Source organism: Triturus cristatus, chromosome 1_2 (assembly GCF_964204655.1).
Source record: "Triturus cristatus chromosome 1_2, aTriCri1.1, whole genome shotgun sequence".
In the NCBI taxonomy this organism is placed as follows: Eukaryota; Metazoa; Chordata; class Amphibia; order Caudata; family Salamandridae; genus Triturus; species Triturus cristatus.
In genome coordinates this window covers 789,029,093-789,053,296 of record NC_140580.1, presented here as the reverse complement: position 1 = coordinate 789,053,296, position 24,204 = coordinate 789,029,093, and the positions used below count along the sequence as shown (strand labels likewise).

Below are 24,204 nucleotides of genomic sequence, written 5' to 3'. Positions count from 1 at the left end.
GCTATGCCATAATCACTTCCATCAGCATGAGAACAGTGAAATTGATTGTTTGTTATTTGTGTTATACCTTGTTTCATGACATTCGTTTTAATGTTTTCAGAATTAAGTCCCCTGACGAAGGGTTCGCCCGAAATGCATTGGGCAGACATGTGATGAATAATGAAATTTACCGACTGAAAATTATGAGTATAATTGAATGAACACTAAATTACATAAGGATCGTTTGAAATAAAAGACGCCTTGTAATTACAAATTCTACAATTGTTGCACAATTATTTGAACATTTACCTATATCGGAGTGCTGAATAAGAGACGTTACTCCTACGGGAATCAACGCAATCATTTCTTGGCTAGTTCATAGGGGCCCAGCACAATGGGGCCTCTGGGCGGGAGGGGGGGAGGGGGTGGGTGAGAGAGAGAGAGAGAGAGAGAGAGTGCGGAGGCTTGACTGTAACAAGGAGAGCGCCGAGGCATGACTGTAACAAGGACCTTGCAGGGCCCAGTGGGATGTGGGCACTTGCTATCCACTGGGCCTTGGTTTCAAAGCACATTTTAAAATGATCTAAGACAGGGCTAGAGGGTCCTCTTCATGGTTGTCTGTTACCTGCCACGTGTAAGCTGTAACAGGGAGGGGCTGAACACAGAGCCTTGCAGCTCCTGCAGGGCAGGGGGCCTCAGCCTTTCAGTGGCCCCCAATCCATCGGGATAGGGTGCTGTCAGTCCAACACCAATGAATATATGTGAAATATGGGCAACTGAAGGACCCCTCATATTTTGCAGGGTGCCCCACAGCTACAATAGTGATTTTCTCTGTTGAGAGGAGACAAGAATAAGACAAACTGTTGGTTGATCCATCAAACAGGGACTGATTTTGATTGGGTACAGATGGAAGAGTGTCCCACTCTTTCAACGCTCTTCTTTCCTTGATCTCTCAACAGCTCTTGTCCAGGACTGACGGGATCCTCAGCTCCCTTTTCTCAAATATCTCTGAAATAATCTGAAACTTCTTTAGACCTTCTTACTTCATCTCACTTCCCTTGGATCGCTCCACCTCTTTATGCAGCGTAGGCAGACTCTTGGTAACTCCTCTGTATGCCCTCAACTATATTCTGTCTGGTCATTGTGTCGAAAAGGTCACAACCCTGTTTTTTTTTACTCCCAATATTTCTCTGGTAATATTAAGTGGGATCTTGTGGAATAAGTGGATGGGTCTACGGACAAGAAGTCTTCACATGAGGCTGATTTCAAGTCCTCTAGGTGCCTTCGGCAGCAAGTCACTGATCATTGTCTGGCTCCAACCTGGGCTCCAGTTACAATTATGATTCTGTGCAAATTTGTATGACGGAGGTACACAGTTGTCAAAATATTGTCAAGGCTTACAGGTGAGCGGGTGCGCTGTGCGTTTAGGGGGTTGTGAGTGAAGAAAATGTGAGGAAGACCATTCGGAGAGAAAGAAAAGAGAGCGCTGTAGAGGACAGAGATGAGGTGCAAGATATACAGATAATGAAAGGTGGAGCTAAAAAGGGCATACATATATACCTAAAGAGAACTTAACAGGAGTGATTGGGACACTCTGCAGACCACTACACATTCCACAAGCCTCAGGAATGTTTAATTCACAGTCTCACAATTTCAGAATTGAAATATTTCCAATATTATTTACAGTACAATCAGTTATCTTGCACAGCTAACAACCGTTAACAAAGCCAATAGTCGAGGCTGGTTTTCAGTACACGTCAGAGGTTGCATTCAGGGCCGGACTGGGAACCAAAACCGGCCTGGCAAAGTGCTCAGCCGGCCCCCCGGGGCTTGGGGGTGCAGCTGAGCTCTTTGCGAGGGCCGGTTTTCGGCCGATTTTGAAACAGGGCCGATTTTGCAGCTATGCTGCAAAAACGGCCCTGTAACGAAAACGGCCCCCAGGGGTCAAAAACCGGCCCCCACCCGTGCGGCGCACCGGGGGATTGCCCGGTGCCCGCTACGGCCAGTCCAGCTCTGGTTGCATTATATATCTGGATGCAATAACAACACGCATTTGCAATGCAATAGGTCTCGCATTGACACGAGTTTGAGCTATTGACATTGTAAATAACAATGCCTTTTATTTATGTTTTTAAAAAGAAAACAAAAATAAAAGGCATTATTATTTGCAAATGTCAATAGCTCAAACTCGCGTCAATGCGAGACCTATTGCATTGCAAATGCTTGTTAACTTCTAGTATTCAGTCCCGGACGCTAACAAACCGGAAGTCAGGCGCCCTTGCCCGGGACGTGGGCGGGGCCTGCTCCGGCAGGAAGAGAAACTGGCATGCCGTGCTAACGCGGGGCTCCCATGCTGAAGGGAGAGCCCCGCGGTGGCGGCCGGAGTGGAGAAAAGCCCGGGTCCCAGGAGGGGCCCAGGTGAAGAGTGCAGCGGCCGAGGCTGCCGACGGCAGCGCGGGGCACCCAGGAGTGCAGGGAAGCCCCGCAAGAGAAGTGCTGCCGTCGCGAGGAGGAGCCCCGCCAGAAGAGCAGCCCGGTGAGTGAAGAAGGGCTGGAGGGCTCCGTGTGGGCTATTTTTGGTGCCTGATCGAGGCATAGTGTCCTTTTGGCATTCTGAGCGGCCCCGTCTTGCAGCGGGCCGCTCCAACGGGGATGGCATGTGGTCGGAAGGGGGACAGGAGCTGTGCACATCGCGTGTGTGGACGTGCGTGTTCACGTGTGCGTACACAAGACCCAATCCGCCAAAAGCCCTGCTCCTGTCCCACTTCCGAGGCAAGTCAGCAACAATAGATCTCGCTGGCGACAGCGCTTTCGCGCTGCATTCGCCAGTCGAGACCTAAAAAGGAACCAAAATACCACATACCCTATGGATATCTGCTAGCTATGTAAGTCTGAGGGGCCCCTCAACACATTCTGAGGAGGGGACCCATCATTTTGCGTTACGCCCCTGCCTGCCCGTTCTTCTCATGCACCACAGGGGGAGCTGTAAATGTTCCCCCCATGGTCAGGGCTTCCCTGCTGTGCGCTCTTCACTCCCCCCATTTGCAGAATTTCCAATGGTCCAATTTATCACTTGTTCCAAACAGGAGGTGATTGAAGTCCCAAGTGGAACCAAGGTCTTTAGAGGTGATCCGCACAGGCAGGTAAAGGACTGCAGGAGGTCTGTCACACATGGAGCTCATTCTGCAAAGGTGAAAACTGAGTCCACAGGCTGATGGACGGCGCTGACTGGCAATCCCCACTGCAAAGGAGACGAGAACGCAAGCTGCACCATGAGAGTACAAGCTCCTTACACTACGGTAGCTCCTGCTGCACTCTCCTACCTTCTGCAATACACATTCATTCATACATTCATTCATTCCATCACACTAAAACAATCACAGAGGACAGTACCTCGCCAACATTCAACATTTTATGCAGATATGGGGACATTTCATCTATTTTATGAGTACCACAGCAAGCAGACATTTGGAGCATCCGGGTCAGGAAGATTTCCTATCATTAAAGAGAAGGGAAGATGCATGAAACGTACAGCCTACTTGCAGTCAAAAACATTTCAAAAGTCCACTTTTTATTTGACACTCCTTTAACACTGCTGGGACTAAAATATACTGCATTTGTAGTACAACAGTGAGATGTGGGAAGTTGTGTGAGACTACGGGGCAGATTTACAAGCCCCGTGCACCACTTTTGCGTCACTTTTCCCATGTCATAAGTGACGCAAAAGTGGCGCAAGGGGCTTGTAAATCTGCCCCTACGTTTGTTCTGGCCTCCGAACAGTGCTTCCATTGCTCTGCATCATGGTTCGGGGCGCATTGCTTCAACAATTCAATCAGTCAGTAGTTGTAAAGCGCACTAATCACCACAGGGGTATCCAGGCGCTGTGTGGGGGGAGCTATTCGAACATCCAGATGTTGAGGCCGCTCCTGAATTCAGCGAGGGAGGAGGAGGTTCGGAGGTGAATGGGGAGGTCATTCCAGGCCTTGAGTAAGGATAATGTTTGATGCGAACAGATGCCAGGAAAGAAAGGAAATCATTGGCCCCAACATTCTATTAGCACAAATAACGTTTTGGGGAAAAGGGCCGGATCCTTATCATGATCATTCACCCCAAATAAAACAACAAGCCAAATACGCCAGACTGCATTTGTATACTGCCCCTCATTAAGAAATGTCTTCTTTGTGCTCTTCCTAAGAAACTCAGCAGTTCGATTTGACTTTCACACTTGAACAATACTAAACTATTTGGAGTGTGGACTCCATTGTGTTTCGTCACAGCTTCCTCTGGATTCTGGCAGCTGTGTGTGGGGCAAGGGGGAAAGGAAATCTTGAATAACATTGAATGGGGATATAGGAAGGGAACAGGCATGGATTTTTAGGTCTCGCCTGACCCAGCGCATGCGCTGGTCTGGCGAGACTTATTGAGAGGGCTCCAAAAAGTGCTACCAGGCCAGCCTAGAGCTACGGCGCATGTGCGCGGGCGCGCGCGCCGCGCTTTACCACAATTACTTTCACTTTCGCGGCCGCTTTAATGTTTGATGTTTGATCGTGATCGCGATCACTTTCACTTTCGCGGCCGCACGGCCGCTTTGCATAGCCTATAGGTCTCGCTTTTGGGACCTTATAAGTATTTAGTTATGCAACTGTTGCGTAGCTAAACAGTTCCCAAAAGCGAGACCTATTGGCTATGCCAATGCTTGTTATTTTTATTTTACAGAGTTTTATATAGTGAACTTGACCTGAAGGTATAGGGTATCAGAGCGCTTTACACGAGCACCAGTTTCATCACATGAGGACACAATCATTTTTGTTAGGCATGGGTAGATTAAGGGGCATATCATCAAGGTGCGGCGATGATATTATCGCCGCTTTAGCGTCCATTTTCAGACGAAAAGGGGCGATAATATTATCGCATTATTTACAAGGACACGCTAGCGCGTGTTTCCTTGATTCTGCTCCCGTTTTGTGAACGCCTCTCTAATGAGATGAAAAGTAGGCGTTCCCTGGGAAAACAGATGGGAAATTATCGCTAACTGTCCTTCGCCGTATTTACAATACGGCCCAGGACATCCTTAGCGATATTTAAAGACACGCTAACAACAGTTATCGCCGTTATTGTACGTCTGCTTTTTTCCTGACTAACATATATTTTAGATGGGAGGTGGATTGAGTGGCTAAATCCACATTTCCCTATTATCAAGTATTCCTCTATCCCTGCAGGATTATTGCTGGATTTCCAGCAATAATCCTGCATTTCGCAGGCCATCGTCGGATTTCACATCGCCATGGAGATAAGCGTTGTAAATTACGCGATGTCTCGGCGATAGCCAGCGTTAGGCAAATCCTCGCTAAGCCCGCTGAGCGCTATTTAACGCTGTTCTTCGATAATATGCCCAGAAGTGATTTGCCCAGAATCACAGGATGTTGCAGTCCTTGGCGAGACACGAACCGGGTTCACCAGATACAAGGTCGACCGCCCTAGCAGTTGGACCAACTCCTCTGGGTGTGATTTTGTTAAAGCCTAGTCATTCACAAGTGGGCAGAGAATTCTTGGGCGTGCTCTTCTTCTCTTTGAAGCCTCATCCACCCACCCAGTTATAAAGAAGTGCTTCAATCCAATTCACAGGACCAGATGGCTTTTCCTGACTCCAGGGCCCACATTTATCAAACTTTCACGCAGTGCAGCAAGCCACTTGTGCTGTGTGAAAGGGCAAGAATGCCTCGTATTTAACATTATACAGCACACTCCTGTCCTTTTCTTGTGCTGGCGCACAATCTGCTGCCTAGCGCCAATGCAGGCACCCTTGCGCCATTGTGCAAGGGTGACAGCATTGCAGACAGGATGGTTTTTGCACAGAAAGGGACACTTTCTAGCAAAATAACAAAACCCTGAGGCATTTTAATCTTTCTATGTGTGCTACAGAATGCAACACACATAGAAAGAGACAAAAGCAAGGAGAAATTAAGATATTTCTCTTTGCTATGCCTCACCTGGGGAGGCGCTGTATTTTGACGCATTCCCAGGTGTACCAGTAATGGTAAATCTGGGAATGCGCTAAAATCCATGGGTGGATACGTGGGAACACCCGCACTCCAACCATGGAATGCTTCCCTGGGGCAGAGTAACCCACTGGAGCAATTTACGCTGCGTTGCGTTACTCTAGATTTATCAAACTATGCAGGGCCATGCAAGGTGGCCTTGCGTGGCTTGATAAATCTTACTTAGTAGCTGCATCACCCTTGTGCCGCATTGCGTGGAGCAAGTGCAACAGAACTGCTTGATAAATCTGCCCCCAGATTTGGGTCCCCGGGACCTCTGATTTCAGGGTTTGTGTTTGGGCCCCTGGAGGCCATGTACCCCATTTTACATTTAAATCCACCCGCCAGATTACGCGCACATATCCAAAACTTATGCAGAGGGCCAAAGAGACCAGTACCAATTCTCTCTTTTATTCTAAACACAAAATGAGGGAGACGTTCATTACCTCTTTCAATTTCTAGAACAAATTTTATTTTTGTTACAATTTTTCAACTGCCAAAGTTTCACAAACAAAGCTGCAGTACTGCAAAATGTTATTGAATTTTTATAAATGTTAACACCATGCAATTCCCAGACATCCCTTCCATTAGCCAATGTTTCCCTTCTATTGGAGAGGAATGTTCAGCAGAGTGTGTGAAAGAGAGAGATGTACACAGATGGAGGGAGGGAGGGAGGGAGAGAGAGATAGAATACAATACAATGGCATTTGTAGATCGCGCGATTACTCCAGAGGGAGCTTATCGGCGCTAACAGCTGAAGTATCGGCGCTAACAGCTGGACTGCAATAAATAACAGAATGGATATAACCCTTAAACAGGTGAGTCTTTAGGCCTTTTCTGAGGAGCTTTTCTGAGGGTGCAAGGCGAAGGTTGAATGGAAGCATATTCCAGAGCTTAGTCGTCGAGAAGGTGTAGGACCTCCCAACGAGTTGCGGCCTATGAATACTCGAGATATGCAGGAGCCTCTGGGCGTTAGACTTGAGGGATCCGCTTTGGTGGTAGGGCTTGAGCCTGCATCTAAGGTATAGAGGTCACTTGTTCTCCAAGGCTCTACACGTACAAATTAGCACCTTGAATTCGATCCGACTGTTCACAGGGAGCCAGTGGAGCTGGCGAAGATGTATAGACACCGACTGCCGAATCGGGATGTGGAGAATAAGGCAGGTGGCGGCATTCTTTATAATCTTCAGCTGTTGCAGAGGGTGAGCCAGCAAGCCCACGTAAAGACTGTTGGCATAGTTCAATTTAGTGATGACAGGATCATGGATCACAGTGGTACGCAAAGTCACAGATAACAAGTGTAGCATCCTTCTCTGAGATTCCAGAGTAGCAAAATTGCTAGACGAGACTGCTTTGTCCTGTGGTTCAAACGATAGGGCTGAGTAGAATTTGATAGCCAGATTCCTAACACAGGTCGATGGCATGGGGGAAGCCCCCAACTCAGGTGTCCACCAGCTCAGAGGGTCAAGGATGGTACTTATGCCAAAAATTGAATATCTGTTTTATCGGAATTTAGTTTGAGACAGCTTTTGCCCATCCAATCACATACTGCTTTGAGGCAGTCCTTGAGTGACTTAAGAGCATCAGAGGCTCCATTCTGGAAAGAAACCATCAGCTGCGTTTCGTCAATATATGAAATTATCCTCAGACCCAGCTCTTAAACTAGCTTTGGCCATGAGCTTAAGGTAGGTATTGAAAAGCGTAGGGCTCAAGGCAGAGCCCTGCGGCACCCCATACTTGAGCGGTCTAGGGTCTGAGCAAAAGGGAGAAAGGAATACCGCCTGACACTTCTCCTCAAGGTACATTTTGATCCATGCCAACGCATTCCCTTGAATTCAAATCCTGTCGAGTTTGTTCAGTGGAATGGGATGCGAGACCATGTGAAATGCTGATGACAGGTCTAAAAGAATGATCATCGCAGATGCACTCAGATCAAGGTTGAGTTTGATTCATTCTGCAAACTCCAGTAAGGCGGACTGAGTACTGTATCTAGTCCAAAAGCCAGCCTGTGTATCATAAAGGAGGGCGTTTGATTCAAGGGACAAGCATATCTGCTTATTGACCGTCTTCCTCCGCATTTTGACTGGTTCCTGAAAGAGGGAAATTGGTCTAACGTTATTGAGTAACTTAGGGTCTTTGTTAGGTTTTCTTAGCAGTGGAAGCAGGTGGTCCTGTTTCCACCTCTTGTGCACCATAGCAGACTCCAAAGAGGAGTTCATGATTTTGCTGAGGATTGGATTGATGATACGCAGGACTGACTTTAGTATATCAGGCAGGCAGCAGCCCCAAGGAGATCCAGACTCAGTTAGCCAGGAGCATAGCCGAATCTTCAGGGGGAATGGGCTCAAAATCCTCAGCACCAGTCCAAAAGACAGTGCCTTCACTGGGCGGTCTACTGCTAAGCCCTGTTTCTGACATTGGTTATAGATTACTTTGATTTTGTTTTTAAAGAAATCCGCAAGCTCCTCACACAGAAGTGTTGAGGGTGTAAGAGAGCTTTGCATCACCTTAGGGGAGAGGAAGGCGATAAAAGTGCTGAAAAGGGCCCTAGGTTTGTTAGCAGCCAATAGAGCGTGTGAGAGAGATGGCAGGAGAGCTAGAGAATCTATGATGAATGAAACCTGTGCCACGCTGCCGCACCTCTTCTGTGCTTGAGGAACCTTGCGCAGCCATTGCTTGTGATATACTTTTTGTGTTTTAGTGAAACATGAGCTCCTGATGCCCATACTGCAACACACCTGTCATATCTGTTTTAACGTGTATGTGTGTGTGTGTGTGTGTGTGTGATTGTGCACTTGATTTGCTGCCACTTGTCCTGTATGTTTGGCACATCCACACTGGTGTTGCCTGTACAGTACTTGTTCTGTCACTGGTGCTGCCTGTATAGTAACTGCTATTTGAGTGAAAGAGGAGCTTTTACTGCTGCTACTTGCAATGCTGCTGTCTCTGTTGTAGGGTGTCAGTGTGTGTGTGTTGGTCTGTGTGGGTGGGCATGTATAACCCACACTGTGAGGACCGGTTTGTGTGCATGTGTGTTTGTGTGTGTGAGTTTGTCTGAGACAAGCACTACTAATGATTCCGGGGATATATCTGTTCTGTGTTTATGTGAAGGTGGACTAACCATACAAACTTAAATCCTGGCTCAAGCTAAATGGCTGACTCTGGCTCAGTGCTTGTTCATTGGGATTGAGCAGCCAAATTACAGTCAAGCCAAGCATTCCAGGCACTGAGTTTTCCCTCCCAAATGCAGTTTTGGGAGACAAAAAAAGGCTAGATGCAGAACAGATGAGAGCACAATTTAAAGAGGTGCTCTTTGGGGCTCACCTGAGACTGCGCTTGCGCTCTCTCTTGCAAGAGATATCAACACAACAAGAGGATTGGAGCCAGCCCATTGCTTATGGTTCATGTGCTTCATTGTCTCTCTTACTTGCTACCTCCAAATTGGACAGCGCTTGCTTGCTTCACTTCCTCTTCTTTTGTGTGGAGCATGGACCAAGTCCTGATCCATTTCTTTATAGGTGTCCTTCCTCTGGTTGCATTCATATAGAGGATTCTTTTGTTTCTCCCTTCCACTTCGTTGCTTTTTGCCATTATCCCTCTTGCCCTGTTGCTTGTTTCTATTCTCTGAAGCACTTTGTGAGAGTGCATGTTTTACCCAGCTGTCTCCCCTGCATACTTCTCTACCCACCATGTTGGTCTCAAGCAGAGTGTGTTTCTGTGCACGCGCCAGTATCACAGGAGTTAAGCCAACACCAGCACTCCAACCTGGCTCCCCAGTTCCAAACTTGGCAGGTCAAGCTGTAATGATATGCCCTTTAGTTACTCCTCCACTTTTACAGCTTAGCCGGAGCAACTGAATGTCTCTTTAATGGGCGTCCAATACTCACACTGTTCACAAATTCAATGCACCAGTGTCTTTTTTTGGGCGAAATGGTACTACATTTACCTAAATTAATTTGATGTATTACGTCAACCAAATACCACGATTACCCAGCTTTATGTTTGTTGCAAAGGCTTCTGCTACAATAAAAAAATACTCTCTGTGAAAGTGTTCCGCTGCTTCTTGGCTCTAGTTGTGTGTGGCATCTAAATAATCTAACCCTTCCAACATATTAGCTTTTGTCCAGGGCTGGGTTCCCATGACCCCTTTACCACCTCTAAGAATCAAATGAGAACTATTTATTTGTGAGCACTTGTGTGAATAATTATGTAATAAGAAGCCAGGAAGTGGACGGTAAAGGGCCTAGAGCAAGATTCTGCAGAAAGCAGCCTGGATGGACTGATGCAGCCAATAAGAGGGAATGTGATACCGGCGCTCTTGCAGCAGTAAATACAGCCATTTGTCTGCACAGTGTAACGTGTGAGGAATTAATTATTGCACGATGCCTACTTGCTACAGAAGGGATACATAGCAAAGGGGCACAGGCATCATTTACCTTTGGAATTGTCTTGACTATCCCTGGTCTCAGGGGTTATAATAAAAGACTTAGAAATATAATGTAAACATGTCTTTCTTTTACCATACCATACTATACAATACCAGGCCATTCCATACAATACTATACAAAGACAAGCCATAACATAACATACCATGCTATATATTAGGCCAGGCCATAACATACCCTACGATATTACACAATACCAAGGCATATCATACATTATCATACCATACTATGCAATGACAGCCTATAACATACCAAACTATACAAAGATATGCTATACCATAACATACTATACTTTATTTAAAAACAGCCCATATCATAACATGCCATATCATATGTTAGACCTGGCATCCTTGATGTGGTTCCCTCTGACTTTTTGCCTTCAGATCTCCTGTTTTTGCTGACTTTGTTTTTGCTGGCTTTAGGACCCTGGGCACTTTACCACTGCTAACTAGTGCCAAAGTGCAATCGTTCTCTGCTATAAATATGGTAACGTTGGTTTGTCCACAATTGCATTGTTAATTTACTTTTAAGCCCCTAAAGTATCAGGGACATCAGGAATTTCCAACTCATCTATCTACAGCACCTGGGCTCTGCCATCTGAATGTCTTGCCCTGCAAAAATGAGCCAATCTAGTCCTGCTCCCTTGGAAGTAGGTATAAAGTGCCGCAACTGCCAAAATCCACACATTAACATCGTTGCACCGCTTGGAACCGGCGCATCTTCATCAACGCCGATGCATCACAGATGCTGTGAGGATCAAGGACACTGCATCTCCATCAAAGCTGCTGCGAGCATCGAGGCAATCGCATCGCCGATAGCGCTGTGCATCTCTTCCATTTCCGACACATATCTGAGCCTACATCCTAAGGACCAACACTGATGCATCGCTTCCTTTGCTCCAAGCATCTTGTCCTCTCGGCATCAACACAACAGTGAGCCAAGCTACTGTTTGAACGGGTCAAAACTGATCCCTATACTCCACCCGCGCTCCATTTCGGTCCGGCTGAACTTTTGAATTTGACCCTATCTAATAGCCCCGAGGGGCTCGTTATGCTTTAAGCAGTACATTTCAGTTTATTCTTTAAAAATTCATATCTCCGGTTATACTTTTGGGATTTTTGTTCTTTATGTCTTGTTTTGTTCAATAAATTGAGCTCTATTTTTATATCTAGGTGTGGTATCGCTTTGTGTGATGTTTTCACTGTTTTACTGCTTGAAGTGTTGCACAAATACTTAACACATTGCATCCTTGTAGGAGAGTAGGATCTGCACTTATGTTGCCCCCACTTTTTTTCTGATGTTTACACTGGTTTCTGGCTATAGTCTGGCTGGATCCCTGCTAATCAGGGCCCCAGCCTCACTGATCTCTCTAAACAACTTGGTGTGCATATTAGATGCACTAGTGATTGGATACTGTGGTACCTTATGAGCCCCTAGTATATGGTACCTTAGGTACCTAGGGCATTGGTACTCCACAGGCCTCCCAGGAGTGGCATAATACCCTGGGAAGCATTCTCAATCTGACACCACAGGCCTGTGTGAGGTAGTGTTAGCACTCCTCACTGAGGTATAGGTTCCTATATCTCACCATACACACACATATAAACCTATCAGCCACCCCTATAGCAGGCCCTATCAATCCTGAGGGCAGGGTGCTTGGTTTACTATGTGAGGGGGTGCTTCTGCATGAGCAGGACCCCTCTGCAGCTGGCAGAGTCTATTCTCTGCTGCTGTTTGTGGATGCGGTTAAACCATATACTCTTAAGTGCATTATAACCTCGCGGTAAATGCTAACTTTGGAATGACTGCATCAAAACATGTCGTGTTTGGTGTCAAACAACTTGGAATCATACCCCCACAGCAGTAACTGGTGTGGTAGTATGATCCCATCCTTCTAGAGGGGATGACATGTACCCACTGTACTAAACGGTAGAAATCTCATAGAGCCCTGGCATCACAAAATGGATGCCACCAGCACAGACACTGGGCTGCCCTCCTGCTGCTGACCGAAACTCGCAGTGGAGGAAGCCCAACAAAAGGCATCCTGTCACAGGGAGGTGTTACCACCTCCCAGACAGGATTTAGTGTATTGGAGCTGGGTGGGTACACTCTTAGAGTGCTTTGAAGTCCTGCACTGGGGGAGCAGTAGGCTCCTATGTGCATATGCCAGCTCAAACCGGTTCAGGGGCTACCTGCCCCTGCTCTGGTGCGAAACTGGACAAAGGGAAGTGGGTGTAACCACCCACTACCCTGACCCTCCTAGAGGAGTGCTCATAGAGCTAGTCCCTCCCCTATCTTCACTATAAGATACCAAGCATTGCCAATGCAATACAGATAACCCTGGACGACGCTCTACAAAGAAGAATCCTGGCCCTTCAACATTCCACTACCTTTGGAAGACAGAAGAATCTCCCTTGGAGTCAAGGAGTGACTCCGCTGCTTGGCAGGCACCAGTAACTTGAATCAATGGTTGCAAACTTTGCCGCTCCCGCCGGAGTTTGAAGTCCCTGTTGCCCCGGAAGTGGATTTCCTGACTTCTCGACGGCCCCTGTGAGTCCCCAGTGAAGCTGCGGCGAGTGGACCCCACGAGTGACGAGAAACAGCAATACCCGGGGACCGTGCACTATTGTCGAGTGCAAACCCTAAACAACAATCTATAAGTTGTGCATTGGACCATTTGTGGCCCAAGTCCCCAGCAGGTCTTGTACCAAAAATCAGCTGCCTACCTCGCCCCAAGTGGCCGTGGGCTCCTGTGAGGTTTTTCCTGTGAAGGCATCTTCGCGGTTACCTGCCTGTTGGCTAGTGACTCCCCCGAAGACTTTCTAATCAACTTCAAGGGCTCTCCTGGTTGCTCCAGTTCTGCCCTCACTTACCTTCGCTGGGTAAGTCCATCAGACCTTGCTGGTCTGCATCATCGTCAATCTTCAGTCTACACGAGACTTGCAGTTGCCAAGGCTTGTTGGCTCCAATCCGGTTGCCGACACCTCCATCAGCTGCAGACGTTGTGGGACCCTCCAAATCCAGCTGCTGGTCATCGTCGATCACTCCGTACCTCGTGAGCAAAGAGACAAAACTCCATCAACAGCCTGAATTGACGCGACATCGGTGGTCATCCATCTTGCTGGCCACCGGTCACTGGCAAGTGACCTTGAACACTGTGCCCTCAATTTTCAGGTCTTCTCCATCTTCAATCTCCCTTCGGATTCCAGCGGGCGCCTCTCCAGTCGTCACAAGCAGCAAGTCTTCAGTGATCTCCATTGAAAACAGCATCTCGACCCGACACCAAAAGACACCTATGCACCCGGCTTCCCTGGGTGAGGTAACTCGTGCACTCAGGTGCCCAAGTGTGTGTTGGCCCTCAAAATACTTACCTTGTAAGTGGCTTGCTTGTTGACTTCCCAGAAGTGCCCTAAAACTTTAAAATACAAACCGCGACTTGCCCCATTGAAACCAATAGGAAACCCGCGGCTGTGTTTAGACACTGCACGCGTCTCCCGTGGGCTGATTACTTACCTGCTAACACTGCAGTAGTAAAGCCCCAGCGATTCCCAAGGCCCTAGGCTTTGTCATTTTGCAAGTCGTGTTTGTTAACCCATTTTTTTAGCATATGGTCTGGTACGCCCCTAGGGCTCCAGCCATATTTGTGCTTAATTTATTGAGAACTGTTGACATTTGAATGTGTACTTGTCTTCTAATCTCATAAAGAGATTAGTAGAGTGTGTCTAGAAATAAATACATATATATTTGATATATATACCTGTGTGGTGTCCTTTCATTTAGTAATTCAAGAGATTATAAGGTAAAACAAGCTGCTTTACATTCCTCAGAGACTCTTTAAAAGGTTGTCTTAAACCTATCTACCATAAGAGTCGATTTGGACTGGTGCAATGGTGGCCACTATAACTAGTGACCAGCATATGCCAGGCCAACTTCTCACAATCCTAAGTTAAACCTGACTGCTATGTGCCAAGCTACCAGAGCGTGAACACCGGTACATTTGGGGGGGAATCTGACTTACCCTGACTAGGATTGTGGTTCCTACTTGAACAGGGTGCACTCCTCAACCAACCAGAAAACCAATTTCTAATGCCATACTATACAATAACAAGGCATACCATACTTTATCATACCATATGATCCATTACAGGCCATTCCATAACATACTGCAGTATACTATACAATGACAGGTCATACCATACCATATGACAGGTCATGCCATACCATACCATATTTTAGCATGCTATTATATACAATAGCAGGCCATTTCATACCATACTAAACATTGACAGGCCATTACATACTATACTTATCACCATATCAAACTATACCATACTATTACGGGCCATACAATAAAATGCCATACAATATCATGACAGGCCTTACAAAATCATAACATATCATACAACATAACTAAAAATAAATTACAAAGCCAATAAATTTTGCATAGGCGCAACCTATCAGCTTTGCCCATGCTCATTTGCTGTATGTATCTGGGAGACATGCTGAGCTGCAACTTATATGTGCCTGCCACACTGAAGACCTGCGGGAGGTCAGAGTCCTTTTAGTTCTGCTAATCAATGTAGTTACCATCACTAAGGTGCTGACTCTCTTCACCTAGCAGACAGCACAGCCATCTGGTTTGCCAACATCACCTTGTGGACATTCAGAAAGCTTCCCTGAGAATGCTTCTTCCCATTACCTACCTATGGCTTTGTGGTTCACAATTGCTTGCTTTCTACTTGCTGGCTGTATTTGTTTAAAGCTGCCCAGCTTGAGTTCCTACCTTCCCATGCCCAATGCCTATTTACTGCATCCTTACGCCAGTAATGAATTTCAGTAAACAGGCCTTTAAATCTTGTTCTTATCTTGTCACATTTGCTGTGCATTCAAGTGTAAGGCTCTGTCTTCCAGGGAGCTTGGTGTTTACTTTTCTTTCTCTGGCCTCAAAGTGAAAGGATTTATATAACAATCATGCTGGCTACTAGGGTGTGCTGTACAATGCTATATTTGTTTCTAACACAAAACAATATGTAAGTGTCTGTAAATGAACTGTGCAGATGTTTCAAAATATGGAAAGCCAACAGTTACAAACTGTATGCTTGTGCAAATGTAATGGTCATTTCAATTGAAGATGTGCTGTCTGTAATAGCAGTGCCCTGCCACACCATGCATACTCCCCTTTACCCCAATGCACTCTCCTCTGCACCACTACACACTATGCCACTCCACACTGTGTCACTGCACTATAATCTGCACCACTCCACACTACACCACTCCACTCCACGTCACTAAAGCTTACTCTTCAAAACTCCACACTATGCCACTCCACTCAATGCCTCTCTACTCTACACCACTCTTCTCTATGCCAATGAACTTTATCCCACACTACTCTGCACCACTGCACTCTTCATCACTGCACTGTACGCCAATCCACTCTAAACCACTATAATCTACTCTGCACCACTGCAATCTATGACACTGCACTCTACGACACTCTACTCTATGCCAGTGTGCTCTACTCCATTTCACTCTACTCTGAAACAATCTACTATACTCCACTGCACTCTTTGCCACTCTAACCCGCTCTGCGCCATTCCACTCTATGCCAGTTCACGCTACGCAACTGCACTCTACACCACTCCACTGCTCTCTAAGCCATTGCATTCTACACCACTTTATTCAAAGTCAATACACTCTACGCCACTCTACTCGCATCACTCCACTCTATGTCACTCTAATCTGTGATGCATCACTGCACTCCACGACACTGCACTCTAAACCACTCTACTCTATGTTGCTGCACCCTTCACCAATCTACTCTGCACCGCTGCACTGTATGCCATTATACTCTACTCTGCAAAACTTTGCGCAACTGCACTCTACAACACTGCATTCTATGACACTACTCTGCAGGACTACACTCTCCACCACTGAACTCACTGACACTCGACTTTATGCCACTGCACTCTTTGATACTGCACTCTACTCAGCACCACTCAACTCTACGGCACTCTACTACACTCTACACCAATAAACTCTATGCCACTACACTCTACACCACTCTACTCTGCATCACTCCATGCCTCTCTAATCTATTCTGCACCACTGCATTCCATGCCTCTGCACTCTACACCAATCTACTCTAGACCACTGCCATCTACGCCACTCTACACTCTACCCTGCACCACTCCACTCTAACCTACACAACTCCAGTCAACGCCACTCTACTCTGAAACAGTGTACTCTAACGCACTGCACTCTATGCCACTGCACTCTACACCACTCTACTCCACTCTGCGCCAATACACTCTACGCCATTGATCTCTATGCCTCTGCAATCTACTCTGCTCCACTCTACTTTACGTCACTGTAATCAATACTACTTTACTCAAAACCAATGTATTCTATGCCAATCAACTCTTCCCCACTGTACTTTATGCCACTTCACTTTAGTCCACTCTACGACAGTCCACTCAATGACACTACTCTCCACAATATGGCACTCTAACCATTAATCTTTACTCCACTCTATGCCACTCCACTCTACAAAACTCTATGACACTACTCCACTCTACGACACTCTACGCAACTCCCTCTATGCCACTTTACTTCAGTCTATTCTGTGACACACTACTCCACTCCACTCTGTGCCACTCCATTCCACTCTAAGCCACTACACTCTTACAATCTATACCATTCCTCTCTACTATATGGCACTCAACTCTACAACACTCTACACCATTCCACTCAACTACACAACTCCACTCTATACCACTCCACTTTACTACTATCTACTCCGCTCAGCGTCACTCTACTCTACTACACTCTATGAAAAACCCTCTTTGCCACTCCAGTCTGCCCTATACCACTCCACAACACTTTATGCCACTCCACTCCACAACACTCTTCTCCACTCTGACACTCTTCTCCACTATACACCACTCAACTCTTCTCCAATTTATGCCCTTCTACTCCACGACACTCTACTCCCTCCACTCAAAGCCACTCAAATCAACGCCACACTACACCACTCCACGACTCTCTACGCCACTCTATAACTCTCCACTCCACTTTATGACATTCTACTCTCCTTTTCCCCACTAACTTTTAGTCATGATGAACAGCAGTCACGCTGGTGTACAACATTGCTAAAACATATTGGCAAAGCCAATAGCTCTTGCATATGTGAGACCTATTGGCTCGGCCAATGATTGTTACTACTAGATCAGGAGAAGTCAAGGATATTAACATAAAAAGATTGTCCTGCATTCTCTTACGCTGAACGTTGTTCAAGAAAGATGTTGTGATATTTCCTATATATTTATTCAACATAGCGCTGTAATTTAGCTTTGAAATAATTGAAGAGTAATCATTTTACACTGTCGGTGAAGGGAAACAAGAAGGAAATATCCAATAGCTGAACAGTGCAACTAGGAAACCAGGGTACAAACACCAGCTTCAGCTCTTATCCAACCTGTGGGATCCCATGGAAATCACTTCAGTGGGCCTGAGAAATTTGATTTAGGACGCATGTTCAAGTGGGGAAACCACAACCCTACCTTTTGGATTCAGTTAATGCAGCGACCAGGGCTCAGATACTTTTATTTTTGCAATCTTTTTATTACATTTCTGTTTACACAGCTTTTTCTTGATAATCGAATTAAAATGTCAAGTGATATGTACCCATCTGTGCATCACATTTCTTCTACAAAAGCTTGCATTGTATAATCATAGACACATAACAGAAAGGAAAAACAAGGCTTTCGTCCCAACATGAAGTACAGTGCCAGTCACAACCCCCCCAACAGGCTTCCTTCTGGTCCTTTTGGGAGCTGTATATTTTCCTAATTGACCCTAGTGTTGGGCCACATTACGATTGATTCCCAACCCGCCACGGTTCTCAACCTATTGATGATCAATGCACCCTCCGTAAGACACATGTCTGAGTATGCTGGGCTATACCTCTTGGGTGTCCCTTTCCCTGTGAGCTGTCTCCTTCCTCAGCTGCAGCTCCATTCTCCCCTGAATCCTGAGAAATGCTACCCATGAGAGCCGCCCACTCTGTCAAATCCTCCTCCAGCCTATCATCTCTACGGGTCCTCTTCATGTACACTTCCTCCGTCTATGCCCATTCCATCATGTCTTTGTGCCATAGCTGTAAGGATGGCGTTCTCTGACTCATCCATCCAATGGCCACTCTCCGCTTTGCCAACGCCAACTGCAGGAATTTCCAACGTTATCTTACCCTTCCTTGGTTTCTTAACTATACCCAATAGGCAAACCTGCAGGGTAGCTGCTTGGATCAGACCGGTCACCTCCCTCATTCGTTCTACCACATTCTGCCAATATTGCAGGACCACCCGGCATTCCCATGCATAAGGAGAAACGATGCACCGTCCCCCGGCACCTGGGACACACTGCCCCTCTCCCCACATACATCCTTCTAAGTTTAATCGGTGCTAGGTATGTACGGTGCAGATAGTTGAAATGTGTCAATCTAAACCAGGCATTACAAACACCTTGCATTCCAAACCGCGTCCTCTAAGGGGGCTCTTAAAGCCTCCTCCCACGCCTGTCTAGCAGGGATCTACCCACCCTATCTTCCAGTGACGTTTTGTATAGGAAGGCAGCCATATGCCTCATGGCTCCTGCCCTTAACAGTAGATGTAAGATAGCGGTTTTCCTCTTGGATCAGATACTTCACATGAGACTACTCACTCTCCCTATTCAGGACTTTAATCCACGGTGGCCTGGACTGGGCACCGTCAGCGCCTGCAGGTTATGCCACAAAAGGCAAGAATCGTGGCTCATTAGTTGTGTTGTTGCTCCGTTCTAGATCTGCAACAGAGACTTTTACTAAAACAAGAGACTTTTGCCCGAGGGAGCACGGACTTGCACACAGGCTTCCTTTATTTGCTTTAATATTAGCAGGTCACCAAGGGTTCTGGGGCGATGTGCCAAATACGTGAGGGCATTGAAGTACCAGCTTTATCAAGAAAAGCCACAGCTCCCCAGAGAGGTCATACATCTTTTGCCCGGCCCAAATGTAAGAACTAGGTGGACCCAGGGTCTAGTACTGCTGATTCGTTCGTACCTGGTTAGCCCGAGTGTCTCAAAAGGGTTTAACTGTTTTTTTTTTTTAGTTTTATATAGCGCGACTAGACCCGAAGGTATTACACAAGCACTCATTTTGTTTGTGTTTTTTTGCTAGGCACGTGGAGATTAAGTGATTTGCCCAGAATCGCTGGTGTTGATCCTCCCTGCTGAGCCTCGAACCAAGTTCCCCAGCTTCGTGGTCCACCGCTCTAGCCGTTAGGCCACACCCTCTCCCGTAAATAAGGCTTTATGACTGACTGTGTATTTTAAAACGTTTTGTAAGGGCAAGAAAGTACTCAACCAAGAACATTGAAACAGCAGGATGAGTTATTTAACGCACATAGGCACTTTAGCACAATGTATCTCCAACATTACTCCCATGCACCATGCAATATTCAGACGGTGGGAATGTCTCGTATTGCAAATGATTTTGTCTCCTTCGCAGAAGAAAGCTTCAGATTGTTTTCAGGTTTAAATAAGGTTTAATAGGTTTTACAATTGGTTGTGAAGTATTAGGTGTTGCTAAGGATTAGCAACTAACTATTTAGTTAAAACCGATCAGGATCATGTGAATTCAATTCAAAGTAATCTGTTCAATCTGATAAATGTAGTTGCGATCGCTTTTCTTTGCCACAATTGTTAAGGTTTTAAATAACTAAACAATAAACTTAAACTTGAAACTTGGAAGCATGCTATATATTTTAAAAAACACACGCGTGTGGCGTAATAGATAATGTTGTTCGACGTATAACATCGGCGGCCATGTATACAGTGCACATGATACACTGACATCTCTTGGTTCGCTCCTAGAATAAAAATTATAATCTGAAAGTCTTTATCGCGTTTTTACAAGACTTTTGCAGTATATGTTACATGCATAACCTTTTATGACTGGGCTCGTGTTTTGGCTGTTAGAGTCAAGCCAGACCCCTGGCTGGCTCTGCAACTGCTCTCTCTGTGAACTTCCTGTCTTGTACACTCTTATGTGTACGTAAGAGAAGCTTGCACCGCGGACAGCTGCACCTGTTCAGTGCGCCTGAGGGAAGCTTGCTTTGTGGATGAGGTAAGTTTGTAGTGCTGCTGCCCGTGCCACAACTCGTCTGTTGTGGTTGTATCTGATGTTTGCACTACGTGTACTTCGGCTGTGCCTATCTGCGCGTAAAGCAAGCTTACTCCACTTCCTTCTGCCGAACCTTTTCCGTGGGTAGGAAGCTTGCACCGCTGCTGGCTTCGCTGTACCTGTTCTGTGTGCGTTTGCGACGTTTGATAAAATTTTCCGAGTTCCGAATGTACAACAGTCCGAACTGTTAACTTTGTCAATGCTTGTTTATATAGCCAATAATGAACATTTGGGGTTAGGAAGTGCCATTTCTAACTGATTCAAATGTTCCCAGACCACAGCTCTAAAACCACGGCTGCAGACACTACATAACTGGTACGTGTTCCCGTGGAATAGCTGAGGACGCAGGCATTGGGGTATGCAGGGTGCAAGTCGATCTTTCTTGCTAACGCTACTCTACTTTCAAGCTCTTCAGCGCTAACTGTTGGACCTGCTGGGCTTCCTGGCACCAGCACCGCACCTCCCCCCCTCACACTAACAGATTATGAAGTAACTCACCGCTGAAGTGTTGGGTGGTCCCGGAGCGAGCGCGTCTTTTATTTTCTACGTCTGTGCTGTTTGTGTCCAGTTCCCCTGGCGATTAATGCGGGCCCTGGTTTCTTGAAAAGTGCTACGTTTACATGTATCGAAAATTCCCCGTCAACTTGGTGGACCGGATCCAACTGCGCTGGGTGCCTGCCAAATCGCTTATTGCTGCCTGGAAGAGGAAATCTCTCGCTCGCTCCTTCGGCCGAATTGAGTCTCGGGATCCGGAGAGCTGTGTTTTGTTCCAAAGCGGGAAGAGGCGGAGGAGGAGGGGGGTGGAAGGTTCACCAACTCGGGCCTTCCTTTCACGGGAGGATTGAGCTGCCATCTGCAGCTGGGCTGGCTCCACGTGCGGTGACCCGGCTAAGAAAGTCACTGGAGCAGAAACGAGCCTGCCTGCTATTTTATGAGTTATATGGACTTGTAGCGGCGAGAGGGAAGGCCAGGGTCTAATTTAGGAAAACAGTCTCTGCACGGCGAGGTACGGCTGGCTACCGAGCACAAGGGGTTAATTCCATGCAGTGGCACCCATTGCGCGGGGAGGAAGACAGCGCCCAGGCCTCCCACTGCCAGGAGACCCCTCCTCAACCCCTCCCTCCTCCAGCTACAGGGAGGCCATAGCATATTTCCTGAAATACACCCAATAACGTGAATGCAACAAGTGATCAGAAACAGAGGTAATAAGAACTCTACAAATTGGGGCTGGATTAAAGCAAGCATTTTTAATGCAATAGGTCTCGCATTCATGCCAGTTTGAGCTATTGGCATTGTAAATGACAATGCCATTTATTTATGTTTTGGTTTTTAAAACATAAATAAAAGGCAATCCCATTTACAACTCTCGCAAATGCGATACCTATTGCATTGCTGTTGTTGTTGTAATAACTTTATTTCGGTCAACAGACCATAAAAATTACAAAAAACATTAAAAAAAATAAAGCAATAAATACAACAGTTAAGTTAAAAAGTTCTGCCTACTACGCCACATATACAACAGGAAGCGAGAAACCGCAAACACAGAGGGCCCGATTCACAGAACTAACTTAAGACAAAATCCTAAACTTACTACCATTTTGGTATTCACAGAAGGCACTTACTCATTTTGGTATTCACAGAAGGCACTTACTCATTTCGGTATTCACAGAAGTTAGGAGTCCTAACTTTAGGACTCCTAAATGCCTTCTGTGAATACCGAAAGTCTTAAAATTAGGATTTTTCTCAATTTAGTACTAAATTGAGAAAAATCCTAATTTTAAGACTTTCGGTATTCACAGAAGGCATTTAGGAGTCCTAAAGTTAGGAGTCCTAACTTCTGTGAATACCGAAATGAGTAAGTGCCTTCTGTGAATACCAAAATGAGTAAGTGCCTTCTGTGAATACCAAAATGGTAGTAAGTTTAGGATTTTGTCTTAAGTTAGTTCTGTGAATCGGGCCCAATAGGAGGATGGGTATCGTAAGTCAATATCCTGCAAGCCTGTGTAAAATGCAGGAATCCCAAGTTCCTGCAAATAGGGATCAACCAACGTTTTCTAAGTGCAGAATAGGCAGGACAGAAAAACGAAACATGAGAGATATTCTCAATATTGTAGGTGCATGCAGGGCAAGCTACAGTGTTCGATTTGGTCCATTTAGAAGTGAAAGACCTTATGGGAAGGGTGCCGTGTCTTAGCTGGATATACAGTTTACGGGCAGCTGGAGGTTCAATTAAATCCATGAATTCCTCGGCCTTGGGCTCTGTTTTTATTAAGAGGAACTCAGATGACAGCCTACCTAATGATGTAGAGCTCATTAACATCTGATGGTTTAGCATATGAATATGAGAAAGGAGTATATTCTTAGATATCCCAATGCAATTAGTCTCCGGACTATCCCATAGTCCGGAGAAGCCAAGCCGAGTACAAGCTGTACTGATATGCTGAAGCCAAGGGATCGCTTTATGTCTAAGAATAGGCCAAATCTCAGAAAATTCTACTCTATAGTCAGCCAATTCTGAAACAGACCACAACCTCTTCCAGTACATAATTGGTCTAGCGCTTATGATCTCCTCAATTGGAATCAACCCAAGATCGAATCTGAGAGGGATCAAAGGCGTACTAGGCGGTAGACCAATTACATTTCTGACAAAAGACTGCTCCACCCTTTTAAGATCCAAGGTCTGCTTGTGCCCCCAGAGTTCAGCCCCGTAAGTTGCTGCCGTTCTTGCTTGGTGGCTATATATTTTAAGTGCGGGGGAGACTGGCCTGAAGGTGGATTCCTTAAAAACTTTGCTTAGTCCCCCCGCTAACTGAGTGAGCCTAAGCGTGGATCTAGCAATCTGCTTATGCCAATCAAATTTCTCTTTAAGGGTAATGCCCAAATAGATAAATGTTTTAACCCTTTCCAGGGGGCTACAATAAAGTACTGGATTAGGACGTGTGCGCTTAGGGGGGTTGAAAATCATGAACTTTGTTTTTCCTATATTGATTTCCAACCCCCGGAGATGGCAGAACTCTACAAAACCATCAAGAGTATTTTGAATGCCCGATGATGTTCTGGACAACAAAAGTGTGTCGTCCGCGAACATCAGAGCGGGCACTCTACCTGTAGCCAGTCTAGGGGCGTCATTATTAATCACACCATTCAAGTGTTTTATGAGGCCATTGATATAAAGGCTGAAATGGGTAGGTGCCAGAACGCACCCTTGGCGAACTCCTTTTAAAGCGGGAAATTGATCTGTGAGTTCACCATACCTTCCACACCTTACCTGCGCAAAAGTATTTTGGTGTAACCTCGAGAGAATAGCTAACAAATAGGGCGGAAGACCCATATCCACAAGCACTCTCCAGAGTTTCCCACGTGGGACCAGATCGAAGGCAGCCCGCAGGTCCACGAACACAAGGTAGAGGCTGCCACCCTCCACCTTAGCTGTTTTCCAGTACAGGACCTGCAGGCGAAATATCTGGTCCAGAGTAGAAGTGCCAGACCTAAATCCTGCCTGGAGTGTGGAAAGTATCCCCTTTTC

General features: G+C 46.1%; 1 protein-coding gene across 1 annotated transcript in view; it reads right to left on the bottom strand.

The window, feature by feature from the left end:
- The window catches only part of SMIM1 (small integral membrane protein 1 (Vel blood group)), a 125,769-nt gene extending 104,017 nt beyond the window's left edge, over nt 1–21,752 (bottom strand). The window contains exon 1 of the mRNA XM_085608858.1: nt 21,177–21,752. The gene's annotated coding sequence lies outside the window, so the exon portion shown is untranslated. The remainder of the gene's footprint in view (nt 1–21,176) is intronic.
- Nucleotides 21,753–24,204: the final 2,452 nt, after the last annotated feature.